The sequence below is a fragment of the Struthio camelus genome, chromosome 9 (assembly GCF_040807025.1).
Source record: "Struthio camelus isolate bStrCam1 chromosome 9, bStrCam1.hap1, whole genome shotgun sequence".
NCBI classification, from domain to species: domain Eukaryota; kingdom Metazoa; phylum Chordata; class Aves; order Struthioniformes; family Struthionidae; genus Struthio; species Struthio camelus.
Window position 1 is genome coordinate 6905650 of NC_090950.1, and position 16520 is coordinate 6922169.

The window sequence follows — 16520 nt, forward strand, 5'->3', positions numbered from 1 at the left end:
ATATACCCTCTAATTTATTTGCTAATTTGACCTTCTATGGCCTTTTCCCTCAATAAACCCTAGGAGTTAATAGTGTTTAGTTCGAAATATCAGGATATGGGAAATTCTGATAAACATTTTTGGAAAGCTTTTAATCTCAAGTCCTAAACAGGATGGATTCTGAATTTACATTACATCTATTTTTGTTATTGAACATGAAATATAAATTGATTGAGAACACAGTCACTTCAATAACTACGCAGTAAACGCTTCTCTTGCGGCACAGTTGTTAAACATGTATTTCTAATCAATTTAGATTTAATTATTACAAAAGAAACCCATTATATTTAAATTAAATCCTTATTCCAAGGATACAGAGCGTGACCACATTTTGGTATGGTGGCTTGTTACATGGCAACTCTCTTTAAGCACAGTTTTGAGTTATCCTGTTCATGATCTGTGACATCACCCTAGTTATCTGAAAAGTAATACTTCTCTGATTACACTCTGGCAACTGTTTTGGTAATGCTAAGAGGAACCAATGTGTGAGCGAGATTCTTGGCTGTATTAAGTTTATTCTTTGGGAGAACTCCATGAAATTACTAAGGTGATTCATATCTTCCTTACGTAAGTATTGATCCTGCAAGAACCATTAACAACTGCTTCAACATCCATAAAGACCTTCTTTCCCTAAGAAGCCATTCTGCAAATAGAAACATCTGCATTGGGAGCAGACTTAAGGCACATCCCTTTAGCTGCAGAATCTCTTCTTTTATCCAGCTAAGCAATATAAAGGGAACAGAGACAGGCAGGAAACTTTCTTCCATACCTCCATGGCATCCAGTGGCACAGCCAATATATAAAGAATGGAATAAAGTGCACAATAACTAATCAGAGTTACATTTAGAAGAGATAGTTATTACAGGTATTTGGATCCCACTGATGTCAATGGGATACCCCCAATACCTTTTAAAAATAAGATCTAGAACCTACTTTATTTTCTTCAGGTGTTTCATTCTTCATATTCAGGGAGGGGAAAAAGAGGCGCTGACAGATGATTCAAAACACAATTCATAGCTTGCAAACAGCAATATTTTATCAGCATTGTAAATCCCTTGGGGGGCAGGGAACAACACTAAAAACAGAACATCAGAGACACTCATGAACAAAAACACTCAGAGCGTTACATAGGATCATCAGATGAGTTGAACTTTGCTACATAAGTGCTAACTGCTGAATTGGGCCTATCAATTCTTCACCAAATGACAGAGGCCCAGACTCAGGATGCACTGGGGATTTTACAGTAAGAAAGCCAAAGAAAAATATCTGGTCTATTATGTGCCTTAGAGAAGAATTGAACCTTAATGTTCATGATAGCAAGCCAGCTCAATACCTCTAGCTCAAGAGCTATCTTGGCAGATGAGCTAAGGCCCTGTTATTGAAGAAATACTCAGAGACAGTAGTTAATTTTCCAAAGATTGTCCTGCACAAAAGCAGAATGTAGTATCAGTCCCTTTAGCATTTCAAATCATAATATTCAACAGGATGTTTCCGACTCTGCTACTGTCCTGCACTGAAGCAAATAAAACAGGAGAACAAAACTCCCTTGGCTGAGATGAAACCAGCTATCACTCTTGAGACTGCAAGAATTTACATTTCAGTATTTCCTTTAGATGTGGAAACCACTCTTCCATGTTAATTGAGACAAAATATTTCACTTTCATCTCCGAGTGAGGCATGCTGAGACACCTGTGCTTGTGAGGACATACAAGAACAATAGGGTTTTAAGGACAAAATACCTAAGTCCCAGACATCTTTCCAATAACTTAGTGAACTCTGAATGTAAATTCAGGAGCATCTAATGCAGAGAGGCAATACAATTGAACATTCTGTAACTGCTCACACAGAATAGTTCTGGCTCAGCTTATTTCTCCATGGTTACAGACAGTCATAAAATCAATTTGAAGTGTTCTTTCGAATCTGCCCTTGTGAGCAGCAAGTGGTGAAATACACAAAGCATGCATAAAATAAGTTATACCCTAAAAAATAACCATTCATTTGTTCAGAATTAACTTTCTTTCAAATATTTCCAGTTAAATAAAATTTACTATTTCATGTTAAACTGTATTAAATTATTTGAGCTTTACTATACAGAGCTCAATATATGAACATGATCATACAACACAATTCCCTATAACAGTAAATGCCAGACAGACACATAGTGGAAACTGATAGTCCAAACTGACTAGTTTAAAATGTTTAACTGATAGTTTATTTAAATATTTTCATTGGGACCTTGGGATACTGAAGTGACAAAGTTTTCAAAAGTGTTCAACCTCTTTGTTTGCTGTACTGAGTCCCAGTGACCACATTAAAAAAGTTTAGTTTAAGATTTACATGTCCATGCTATATTGTCAAATACTGTGATTTACTAGTTAATTCCCTGCATGTCAAGGAAGCTTAAATGATTTGACCTCACCACAAATATTCCCACCAAAGTTTTGCAATTAGGAGAACTAGTTCTATTGTTTTTTAAAAGAGAAAACATGTTTTGGAAAACTGATGTTTGAAACTTCATGAAATACGTTACTTAGGCTGGTTATTAACGTTGAGGCAACTTTCTCTTGCGGTACTGCTGAATTTTGAGTAATACAGTTTTAGTTTTTGATGGCCTGATTGTTTCAGTATATAGGCATGCCCAAAATATACTAGGGTTACTAATATTACTAAAATTATGTATCTGCCACATTTTGATATTAATTTTGAACATTTATCTTTTCATCTGTCAGTTTCATGGAGTCCAACTGAGATATCCTTTCAGTTGCGGTATTTAGAGGAAATCAGTATCTCTAAGTCTAAGTCACATTAGATGAAGTCCTCCAATTAGGCTTCATAAAGGCTTACATACTGTTTCTGAGCCAACCACGATGCTATAGCTTTTGCTGTGCACGCTATCAGGTGCGCATATGTAAGGATCCAACTCTCATGCTGGTGTAAGCTAGGTCACCAGCTAAAAAAAAAGTCAGCTTGCTACTTTAATACGATTCTCTCCTCTTATTGTTAGCTGGTAACGTAGCACCCACTTTCTTCACTCAGTCTTATAATTGGTCTACTGAAAGAGTAAAGGAAATAGAATTGAGAGAGCGCTTAACAACTTTTGCATGGTGTAGTTAACTCTATAGATGGCTCCAAATGTTACACTGGTTTGTTATAATAAGTTGCCTTCACAACACAAAACATAGCCAAGCTTCATCCAGCAAGCAAGTCTCTCAGCAGCCTCAACACTCCTGTTTACATACCACTGCCCATTTTATGTTCCAAATCTGCTATACATTTTTCTGAACCGTTTCTTCACCAGTCATTCATCTTAGTTGATTTAAGCCAGAAGGTTCATTAGCATGACAGTAGAAATTCTAGTTTGGTTTCCCATTCCTTCTGGAAGTCCCATGTGCTGCAGGAAGGAATCAGCAGTGTTTTTACTGCTGTGCAACAGAATACAGTTGCTTTAATAGTTTGTGCTAAGCTTAAATCCTAGATCAATGCTGTCTCCAGAGACTAGTCTTATTTGAGAGAGTTCATTCTGTGGCTATTGGCTCCCAGAGCGACGTGGGGATTAATATCTTCAGAATCTAATGCTCGAACAACCATAGATTGCCACACCTGACAAAATCACTTCCTCCAAAAGAGTTAATGACATGGAGAAAAATATTGAATTGAAAATCCTTATCTTTTGGGGAGAAGTAAAAAAAAAAAAAAAAAAAAAAGGATGGAGTAGAGAGATAAGAGACTTGTCCCCAGTGCAATAGGAGAGTCAAGACATAGCAGGCTAAATCTCTCATCGTATTTTTCCATCAGCACTTCAGAGCTCAGACATTTATCTACCCATTTTATACGGTTCACAGTCGCTTCTCAGAGCTCTCCCATAAGCCAGCCACTTTAATGTTAACTAAATATTGAAGTCTCTGCAAGTCAATAAAAACATTTATTGACTAAGAGTTTCAGTCTATAAACAAACACAATTAGAGGACTCTTCTGTTATAAAAAGGTGACAAAGCGGAAAGAGAAACTGGCAGGTAATTGATTTGTTTGGCATTAACTTAAAAATCATAAAAAAAAATCCCCTGGCATTACTGTAAATAGCATGCACACTACCTAGAACAGAGTTTCAGGAATGATAGATAGTATTTAATTTTATATGCACTGAAATTAAAGCTTATCTGATATTAAAAGAGATGTAGCAAAATGTAGAATTATAAAGGCACATCAGATTCTACTCTGTAAATCTTACGAAAGAAGCACTCTTATGTTCTTCCTGGCATCCTCAAATTGGTTCACCTAAACTTCTATTTGTTTATCATTTATATTACATGACTAGATGCCTCAAGTCTAAAATCCCACTGTGCTCTATATTTGCAGCAAGATTCTGCACCTCTTGAAGTTTAACTTCTAAATAATAACTGTAAGAGATCAGTGAAGGGTCCTACCTCAATTTAACAGGTGACAAACACAGGGGTGGAAAAATCACAGTCTCTACCATCAAACAAGGCATCTCTAACAGAACCACTACCATCATACATTCCATATCAATCACTTATCCATTTATTTTCAGTATAATTTTTCCCTTTCTCATTCTTGAAGACTGTGAAGTACTTGGTGCCTGGTGCTCCTGAAAAGGGAGAGCTGCTGCTGTAGCAAAACTTTAGCCTATTGGAAACTAGGGCATAGCAAGACTAACCCCATATTACCGTCACGAGGTGCTGCAGAACAGTACCTCCCGTAATAAAACAGTTGTCAAACAGATCTGATGAGATGTTTCTAATGTCAAAAAAAGTCTGCACCAGTGTGTGAAATGGGATCAGTGCTTGCCAGATATTAGGCAGTTTAGTTTTAGCCTTTTAATACAGCTTCCTTTCTCAACATAAGAAAAGACCTCACGCTGTCTCTGAATTGCTCCTCTGTATCATTATCTACTAAAATTTTTCCCTACAGTTGAAAGGCTCTCTCCAAATAGTGTTTATTAAAAATGAAGAACGATGTTATCTTTCCCCACTAAAGCATCATTTTTGTGCCCTGACATCAAGAATTAGGACTAAATCCATATCTGACTGTTTCAACAAGCCACAGATACGTCAGCATGATTACAAAAGACTAGAAAGGCATCCTCCCTTAAAATTTTATTGTCATTAGATTGCATCACCTTAGGGCAGAAAATGGTACTGTATGTTTGTGCTTTATTTCTAGTAGTTTCAGCTTCCCCCCCCCCCCCCCCCCCAAAGCCACAGGTATTCAGAACAGACGATTTTAGAAATTATTTGGCAAATTAATAGGGGATATGAACAAACTTCAACAAAGGGAAAACATTAATTGATATTTTGGAGGACTAGACAGCAGGCACCCTGTCATGGAGAAAGCAGAAGCCAGTTGAGATTTAAAGCCTTTCTCAGAAGAACTTACTTCACTTGTGATTTCCACATAACAGAGTGATTAAATCTTCCTTTGCAAGGTAAATTTCCATAACTACAGAGAATTTTTATAGATTTTAAACACCAGCACTAGAATCAATGTAGCATTTTGTAATGCACTGGGCGTGAATCTCTTACTTTTCCTGCAAACGTAATTCATCAGGGTTCTGACAGCAAGCCACACAGTAGATTCCACTAAAGCAGGGATTTATGTTTTTCTACCTCAGAGCTCCCCAGATCTAGTCAATTGCCCAAATCACAATAATTACTCTTGCAGCCTAAGGATGTTTCAGTCTAACCAATGTAATTGTTTGCTTTTCATGGAAGTGTCATTAATCACGATGAACTCTTTGATTATCATCATAGATGCTACATGTCCTCCTACAGAAACTTCAGTATGAATATAATATTCTCAATTATATAAAGGGTCAATTGTGCTTCTACCGAAGGCTCTAACTTTTTTTTTGTTTTTACAATTTAACTAACTAGTACCAGAATCAGGACTTAAATTTAAATACCACGAACAGCTAAAGTATACTGCAATATTCTAGTTTTTAAAGCTTTATGTTGTAGGCTTCTTAATACATCTAAGTAAGGTTCTGAGAAGCAACTTGTACTCTGGAAATGAGAATACATTTGCTATGGTAGCCTAGAGATATGTTACAAGTTTAGACTGCTCTACAATGCAACTGCTTGGTCTTGACTATAAAGGGAAAATAAAATGGTATTCTCTGCATAACCCAATTGTATTACCGCAACAAAAGTTTCACGTGCACAAAGAATTATCAACCATCTGAGTATTCTGTGGGGTGCAACACCTATCTGAAGCTCCTCTTCAGCTTGTATGATATCAGATTTTTCACAACTAAGCTTTTATAGGTGAAGAAGTCAGACTTCAAATTTCCTACTTGTTATTAAAAAAACACTTTCACTGCTACTTATTTACATAATCTCCCAATCACTACCTCTAGCCACCTGAAAAACTACATTTTGCTTATAATGTAACATTTAGCTAAGTTCTTTTACAGCTTGTCATAATGTTTAGCTTTGGGAAGTATTACATTCCTTCTTTTTTTTTTTTTCTTAAATTAACTTGCTAGGCTATTTAGCTATCCCCAGAAGCCTCACTTGTGTGCCAAGTTCAATCTCACATTATATTTTAACAGCAAGGAACAGTTTAACTCCATACAAGGCCAGGCTGTAACCAGTTTCAACTTCCTCATCTCACACCTTGAGAGGTAAACCTTAAAGTGTAGTGGATGTGCCTAAAGGTAAACTATACAATCTGAAATACTGTTAGGGCATATACCCAGAAGATACTGGTTTGGGTCAGGAACCACTATGTGAATTTCTATATCACTATGACAGAGAAATCACAATGGGATCAGTAAGCTCTTAAAGGCTCTAAAGCATAGTCTCTTATTTCTTGGAAAAGGAATACATTTCCTCATCTGATAAAACTGTATTATCAATGTTTCATACGGAATCAATGAAGTTTAATGTCAGAGGAATAACTATATAGAATAACTACAGAATAATAACTATAGCTTTATAATCCTGATGATTATAAACTTTATAATGAATCTTGAAATTAATTTTATGAATTATATAAATGATTAAAGTAACTCTATCTTTATAATCCTGATGAGATAAGTAGAGTAATTAGAAATTAGAACTACTTGAAAACTCAGTCAGTAAAAGCACCTTTAATCACAATCAAAACCTTTTCTTCCCTGAAGAAAAAAAATCTATTTTCCATATTACAGCTTTCTTTGGTAGCCTCCCATTCATTTTCTTCAGACAGTGATTAGAATAAGCCTTGACAGTGGTTGGAGAGAGCACATTAAGAATGATTTTATGTAGTTAAAGAAAAAAAAAATCAATATGTCATTCCTGGCATTCAGAACTCTTTGCAGCTGACCTTTTATTTCCCATGACTGCTTCCCCTTCTTTCTCAGAAGGAGAGCTTTCTTCCCAGAAACATCTGCCTAAAACACAAGGCATTTCATTGTACTCTTAGTCTAAAGGTATGAATTTGTAATGCAGTATGTTCCAAGGCACTCTATCAGAATTTGTTTGCTTTGGTACTGTCAAAAAATGGACTCAATAGCTTTGCAAATGAATATCCTGCATACTCCTTTCCTCAAGCATCATCTTCTTGTCTGACCAGTGTAATAAGTACATACAGGGAACATTGCCTAAGACGATTGGCAAGACTCTGCTCTTTTGCAAGTCTTAGAAAAACTACAGAAAGAACATAACTAAGATGGATTGGATGCAAGAACAGACTGAGATGCAGCTCTCAGAAGGAAGATGACAAATACATCACATTACGCTTCAAAGTTCAAAAAATATCCATTACCTTGTTTTTCAAGGTTATCCTTCTTTCAGATGTCAGCTTCTTGCTATTTTTTTTGTATTTCTGGTGCGAAAAAAAAAAAGGATTTGCTAATATTTATACTGTAGTAGTGCATAGCAGTACCAGCCAAATTACGGCTCATTTAGGCTGACTACTATACAAAAGTTCTATCCCAATGAATTCACCTTGTTTAATAAGCAGTTAAGACAAGAGGTGAGAATATATAAGGGCTTTTACTGAATTTGACTTGAGAGCCATAAAAAGTGGCGCTGAACCTAGTTCTCTCACATCCCAAGTTCAAAATCTTCTTTACTAAAATAGGGAGTTTTTTTTAAGGCATCTTTTTCTATCACTCCAGTAATGCAGGCAGTTGTAAGCTTTGGGCTGACTCTGTCTCAGCTAATGCCTTCGCATTAGCTTGGGATGATGGCATACCTCGCATACCTTGGGATGATGGCAGCTGACGGTGTTTCCTTACCACATTAATGCCAGATTTAGGGTACATCCCTTCATCATATGATGCATACCTCATCTCCATTTAGACGGAGAGAGCATTTGCACCTCTATACCTCTGCTAATAGTACACTGAATGAAAGATCTAGAGAGTATAAAAGTCAATGTTGCTACAGTTCAGAATGCAGGAGAGAAAATAGAAGATTCTGAGAAAAGAGCACAGAGTAAGGCTACAAATGAGTACTTCAGCTACAAAGAACTATGTGCTTTCTCACCAGTCTTCTTGACTGGGTGCATATAAACTGTTAGACTGAAATAGCCAATGAAAAGTTCCAGCCTGTAACATGTGGGATCTCAGTTTCAGTGGCATGGGTGGAGGTGCCAGTAACTCTTAAGAGAACCACCTAGCACTGCAAAAAATGACTTAAAAATTAGCCAACATTTCTTTGAGTAAAAATCAAAGCCCAGAGAAAGTGGCACCCCCACATGAAATCACTCCTGTAGCAGCTTGCATTTTTCTAGCCACTGATACCAATTTGGTTGCAAAGCTAACAGGATTTTGCCAAAAGTTTGTCTTGACCAAGCTGTCACCGGTAACTGCCAACTACTGCAATTTTGTTGGCTCTTAAAACAAGTTTTCCCAGATTTGAATGCTCTGCCTAAATTCCTTGCCATGAACCACTTATGAAAAATCATCATTAAGCCATGCTAGGGTCATGCTGCCCAGTCTTCTTATGCTGGCACTTCCTCATGTCAATATGCGTTAAGTCTTCAGCAAGAGGTTTCAAAGATTTGGAATAGCTCCTGAAATGGAACTTACAGACTCTAACTCAGTCAAGGAACTGTCTCTTGCTTTTCATAAAACTGACAAGCTGACAGGAAACTTGCTTTAGTTTACAGACAAGGGAATATTTGCTGTATGATCTTGCTGCAAAAATTGTTTACGAGCACAGAAGCACCCTTGAGTAGTTCTGACCTCAACTTCAAGTCTTACAATAGTATACAAATTTTGACTGAAAAATTCAAATTATCAAAATAATTTCTGTAATGGGTGCCCTCTGTTTCAGGCCTTGACAAGGACCAAGCAAGGGAATGACCTTCTCTTGCAACACCTCATGGTACCTTTAACACTTTAAATGACAAATATTATGGAACCACAGAACTAACTAGTACATGTTAATCACTCACACATTCTAGATTGAGATTACACTGGGGGAACCTGCATATCTAGCTGCTCTCTGAAAAAACTAGTCAAAATGCAGATGCAAATATCATTATTAGTAGCAGCCAATGGCTAAGGCCCCACTCTGGGCCTGCGAATATTCTTCCCTTGCTGAAAAGGGCTCTATTTCAGTTTAAAAATAAAGCTTCTACTTACTTCTTGTACCTTAATTTGTGTAGCTTAAATACCTGAAGATGCTTTGCCTTTTAACTCATCTTCCTACCTTTACTAAAATTTCATAGTATTTTTCGTCAGACTTTCACACTTCATTGTGAACAACGCACTAGGCACTTCCTTTTCAAGCACACAAGGTTCTTAATAGGTAAAACCCTGGTGGATAAAACATGGTTTACAGTACACGGAACTTATACAAAAAAAGTTGAAATTCTCACAGAGGTTATACTCCAATGGATCTGTAGTCTGAAGATAAGTGATTTAGCACCTCAAACGCCATTAGGAATATGCAGTTAAGCTCCTATTCCTGATGGTTTCAGTCTGAGTTTAAAATAATCATGCCATATGTTGGCATAGTGAAAGATGTTCTTTAATTGAGGCAATTCTGTTTTAAAACAGATTAAATACAGTCAAATATAGATTTTCTAAACATAGTTTTAGCACCCCCCTTTTCCTGCCCAAAATGCTATAGAACACTTTCTCCGAAATATCTTTACAAACCAAGGCATTTATTTAGACTAGCTCATTCTAAAATGCTGAAGTTTCAGTCACATTAACATTTCCATGCAATGAATTTTCAAGCTTATGACTCACTCTCTTCACCAGCAAAACAGGAGGAAGTTTTTGCTTGCAGGGGAAAGGTAGCATAAGGGCAGATTAAATCCAGCTTGCTGTCTATTGGCAGAAGTACTGTATACAGCCTTCTGTTTTCCTTTTTGTAGCTTTGGGGAAACATTACAGGTGATACATGGACCTATTTAACTCCCCTCCTAGCCTCCCTTCTTTCACCTCTCCGCACTGACTTTTAGTGATTCAGAACACCTTTGCCGTATTGCACAGGATGCATCACTCCCTGCTGCTGGGGTCTGACGCTTTTGTCCCTCAGTAAGAGGCTTTCCATTTTTAATTCTTTTGGGAGCACATAAGGCATGGCAGTCTAGCAGTAGATATAGAAACACCATCAAATTTAGGCAGGTGTAAATACTGCTACAGAACTCTGGTTGTGTTGAGTTATGCAGGTTGCAGGGGCCTAAATAGCCTCTACTTTCAGAAGCTCTCATTAACCCTTGCTAATTTCCTTGGCTGTGCCATGGCTGGATGTCAACTTTGATTAGGAGAGGATAAGCAAGAAGGAAATGAACACAAAAAATCCAGTAACATTTATACCACATACAAGCCTTCATTGAAGAAAGGGATACTAAAAGAAGGTTCTCCAGACCATCTAGCTCTCAGTACTAACTTAGAGCTCAAGCTTAGGAAGATAATCCTCCTCTGTTTCCTTTTCAGTAAATGAAGAAAGGAAAAGTTTTCCACAGGAGATTTGCTCTGAACCCTGTCTCCTTCACCTCAGCAGAATTCTGCATTTCCCCATCGGCTATACAAGGCAGACGCATGTTCTAACATTAGCTATAAAACACCAGGAAAGAACTCTACAAACAGTACAAGTTTTGAAGGCAGAAAATAGATCCAACTGTGCAGTCGTGTACTGATCACTGCAGAACAAAGTCACCATCAGTGAGAAGTCAGCATTTTCCAGTCAATCTTTGCCATTACCCATTTGCAGAAGAATGTGATATTAGGATATTTATTTAGATACAAGTCATGGTTAAGAGTGGTCAGCTACTTCTCATGACATTAATTTATTATAACTGCTACTGAATTATCAGTAGAAGAGCACTATTCCAAAGGCAGATCTGGGTAAGAAATTGGATAGGAACCCTATAGAGTACAGACTGTTTCACACACTATTTCTCCCCGCTCACTTCTAACTCTGAAGAGATTCATTGTTCTTCACTCGCAATAAAACTTCTGCTGAAATCCCTGGAAACAGAGCCAGGTTGAAAACGTGCAGAATGAGCAAAAGCAGTTAAGCTGCCACTGCAAGAGCAACGTTAACTTCTGAGATGCATGGAATTCCAGTACTTGATCTTATAATCTAAATGTTAAATTAATGTAAAAGCTTGGTTGGGAAAGGCTTGATATTTTCAGTAGCAGAAAGCAATATCGGCTTGGAAAGCAAGAATGCCTTTACAGAACATAGCTCAAGAAGCATGCAATAGCTTTGCCCTGGCCATCAAAAAAAAATTAATTCAGTATCATAGTAATGACTAGTTCAGCATTAAAAGTACCCAGAATACAGATCCATTTCATTCTTTATGGTTTTTCACACAGAGGTGAGCAGTACTTTCTTGCTGAGAGTCTCCTTTGCCTTCTCCAAGCATTGCTCAACCTGAAAGAGTTCCGAACCTAAAGCTAACAGGTCTCCTGCAACTCATGTGGCAAGATTCACACAGAGCAGGATACAGAGCTGGTCATGTGAGCACACGGATGGCACACCGATTCACATGCTACCTTGGAAGGAGAATTCTGCTACAGTCTTCTTATATGACTTTTTCCCCATAACCTACTTCTAGAATAGGCTAAGGGCACCTTCTATTTCACTGTAAAAATATAGCCAGTGTTACTAAAATGGGGAACTTAACCTGTTTAAACTTATCTAACTTTCCTGTATAGAATATTTACACTTGCTTCTAACCAATTAAGCTGTTCAGATGAGCATACCCCTGCTGCATCTTTGCTTCCAGACAAATTACTTATCTATTATTTATACACAAATTATTTATCTATTATTCATTTAGCAAAGAAGTTTGGTCCTTTTAAATAATAAAAGTAAGGGAAAGTAGTATTTTGCCTAATTAAAAAAAAAACCTTACGTAAATCAGCCTCAAGCTCTTCTGGTCATGCACCGTTCTATGGAGCATAAGGAGCTCCATGATATCAAATGCTCTATGGAGCATTTGATTCCTTTGGTATCAAATAAGGATAATCACCTTATTTACAGAAGTATTCTGCCTACAACTTCATTAGTAGCTAAGGACTTATGCTTCAATGTTTATCACTGCTGTGAAGCCAAAGGGAATTTATTTCTGAAAACCAGGCTGAGTTTGAGAAGGACCACATAGTGAAATAAGGAAGATGTTGTGGGCTTATACTGAACAGGGCAGAGGATATTTGTGTAAATAAGGTTATGTCATCAAAACCAAGGAAGTAGTTAGGCACTTCTTAACCAAAATCATTTAATTCCCCAGTCTGTGCATTCCAAAAGGTTTTATGTAACTTTTGCACAAGAACACTTACAGAGTAATCATGTATACATATCAAATTATAGCCTGCTGCCTCCTATCTGGTATGAAGTATACCAAAGTATCAGGCTAAGAATTGTCTTATTAGCTACAGAACCCACAGTTCCTATGGGGAGACAAACAGCAATGCATTTTAGTTTCCTGCCTTCAGCTGTGATCCAAACAAGTCTATAAAAAAAAAAGTCACTCTGTTTTAATATATTATCTCCAGTGGCTATCACATTCCAGATGTCATTACTACTGTATTAGCAGTGTTTGCTAATACTTCAGAAGCAGCCAGAGTACAAAAATAATTTTTAAAAATTAGAGATGAAGGATGTAACCACAATCCAAGCTACCTTTCTATTGAGCAAAAGAAAATCAGACTTTTTCTATATAAGTATCTCTATTTTTCTACATAAATATGCTTTTATGGGACTTGCATTTAAGGAAATGATAGTAAGAAATCCCAAAATCCAGGGCGGGGGGGGGATCATTGCCTACAAGAGCTTTTATTCACAATTGCTACCTTTTGTAAACCAAGGAGGAGGAACTTTGGGCAAAGCAGAGCTGGACCTCTTCTACAGGCACAGCAGTGTTTCCACCTAGGACTTGGAGTCTGAGGGTTGCCATGCCTCTGGATAACTTTGAGAAACTGCAGAACAAGTTAATTTGAATCATATAGCCCATATATAACCCATAACAATCAAGCTGAAACTAAGAATAAGACAATAATAACATACAGTAGGCAGTGAAATTCAGAATTTTTTTGCACTGCTTTGTAAAAGCTGCCACTTGATTACACTCAGAAGAAAAACACATGAAATAACCCTCTAGCAAATAAGTTTCACTCTACTCTGCTTTTATTTATTCCCATTTTACAGAGTATGAGGAAAGACTCTGTATGACCTGCACTAGTAACTTTTACAGCCGACAGTCTTTATTACCTTGGAGGAGTCTTTCTAAGATAGCTCCAGCTTCCCTTAACAGGCTTAGGTCTCGCCCGACGGCGCTCGTAGCCAGTCAGAAAGCGAGTTTCTCCCCTCACGCCTCAGGCGGGCGCCTCAGAGGCCGCCGCTGCAGTGCTCGCCTCAGAACCTTCGCGCGCCGCGCGGGCCGTTAGCCGTTAACCGTCGGCCGCGCGCCCGCCTCTTCCCGCCTTTTCTCTTCAAATCGCCGCGAGGGCTCCCCTCCCCCTCCTAACGGCCGCCGCTCGGTCCCGGCAACGCTGAGGCAGCGCCGCGGCTCCTCTCTTGCCCTCTGCACGCAGAGGCACGGCACAGCGCGGCTCCTCGGGGGCCGCTGAGGTAAAGCCCCCTGAGACTGAGTAACGGCTCTCCTGTGACGAGCGGGCCTGGTTGTGTGGGCAGGGCCCTGCTGAGTGCTGCTCTCTGCCTGTCCTCACTTCTTGCCCCGCGTCACCGCCACCACCACAGCGCAGACACCGCGCCGCTAAGGGGCCGACACCCTGCCCCCGGCTCTGCCCGCGGCGGGGGAGCTGAACGTGGCCGCCTGTTCTCTGCCCTGCCCCCGCAACGCGCTCACAGCTGCGGACGTGGCACTGGGAGAGACTGGAAGGAGTATCAGTTCCCTTAAAGCCCCCTGGGAGTTACCTGTAAGAGCCGCACGGGAGAGGGGGGCCTTTTCTTGCAGCCGTAGGTGGGTCCTCCTGTTGTCAGCGCTGCATTTTCCCTGGGGCTGGGGCAAGCTGCCTCATTCTTCATGCTGGGTGATGGGAGATAGCCTAACAGTTGATATTTTTCGGCACCCCCAACTCCCCTGTTGCTGGCAGCATAACAAGGAACCGTGACTGACATGCTGTACGGGCCTAGTAGGGTGAAACACTAGCCTGACACAGGAGTAACCGTTATTTCCCTCTAGTTAGAGAAAGGAAGTTACAGTGATTAAGAGTTGCTGTTGTTTTGACTCATTTTCAGGTTTGAGCCTTTAGGATGTGCTTGGACCAGAGTTTTTAAGCTTCTCTCTGACCATGGAGAACAGCAGGAGCCACTGCAGTAGCTGTGGGGCTAAAAAGGTATGGCACTTACAGTGTATCCCAGCCCTGCCCACTGGGCCACAATGAAGAAGAAAATTACAGTGTTACAAAGTAGAGTAGCCAAATGTGTAACAAAGATGCTTTTCCTTAGCACTAACATGGTATTTGGGACTTTGTGTGGGTTAGGCAGTCTTGGGAGGAGACTTTGTTAATCCCATGAGTAAAATGACTAACTGCAGCTGTGACTGCATGATATGAATATATTCCACAACGTCATTCAAGTAAGAGCACTTACGTTTTTCCATTTAATGTTATGTAGGTTTTTCTGCTTTTCTTGTTTCTAGTCAGAGTCTATAAAACATAGCTACTGTCATACTGCTACAGTGACTAGTTGGAAAGATACAGTCTGCACATCTAATCATTGGTCTTGCAAACTGCTGAGCATGATAGGTGTAATAAACCATGCATATAGTTTGGTTAGTTACACATGCATATGAGTATTGTGCTAGGTTAAAATTACGTTGCTAGTTAATCCATGTATAAATGGATCATTTTAAAAACAATGGAAAATATTGACCACTGCTACTCTTCATCCTTGAAGAAAATACTAAACACTTTGGGAGATTTTAATATCAATGTTAAGAGTGTTAATATTAAATGATGTAGTTTTGCTGCTGTGAGCAATATGATCATTTAAATTAATGCCAGTAAGGTCTTTACTTGCTTTTCCCCCAAAAGCATACGGTAATCATATCTGAAGCTATGCATTTTTTTTAATATGTTCTAATTCATGACATTCTGCCCGTAATATTAATGCAGTTCCTGCAGTGGAGCTGCATATCTCTGACAAGTTCAAATTTTTGTAATGTAGAAATTTAAAGACAATAGTGTGTTTTCAGTAAAGTAATGCTACCAACCATCAGTGTTCAGAATACACAAATTACGATCTAAAACCACGAGGTTAGAAAGAAATGCAGGCCAGAAGGAAAGGTCTTCCGCTTCTATCAGTGCAATACACTTTCAAGTGTTTGTAATTTCTCAGTAGAAAGCTCTAAAGCAATGTCTAAAGCAGATGTGAGGAGCTTGTGGGCTGTGGGCCAGACATGCAGCTATGAGCTGTATGAAATGAAGTTGTAAGCTATGTTTTCTTTTTTGTAAAATTGGATGACTACAGAATGTGTAAATATGATTGCTAAATATGCCTGAAATGTCTATGTGGGCCCTAGTAAGGAAGAGGTTTTTCCACCTTTCTTATAATGCGTTCATCTGACTCTAGAAACTCAATCCTGTATTCGTAAGTGGGCAGTTATTAAGACTCCAGAACTTATACTCCTGTTGATGCATTTCTAAAATAATGCAAGTAATATAATTTTACAGTACTGTAAGAGGTAGTTAAGTTACATCTCTATGAAAAATGTAGTTTGTGTTGGTTTTGAACCTCTAGAAAGTCCTAATCCTGCAAAGGCTATCACATGAAATCTTATTTGGTGCTGTGCTGTTGGTTGGAACAAAAGTATTCCTCAAATTTTCGCTTATTCTGATGCTAGGCCTGTAATTGACTGTGTCATACTATACTTAACTGACAATGGTTTAAAAAATTGCCTTTTATCAAGACCTGCAAATACACAACATGAAAAATAACACAGTTTTTATAGGGTTTTTTTCCAGATTGTAATGAGTAATTTCAGCTTAACTTTTAATAAAAGGAAAAAGCATCTGTGAAAGTGCTTAACAGACATTTGTTGTATGCCTT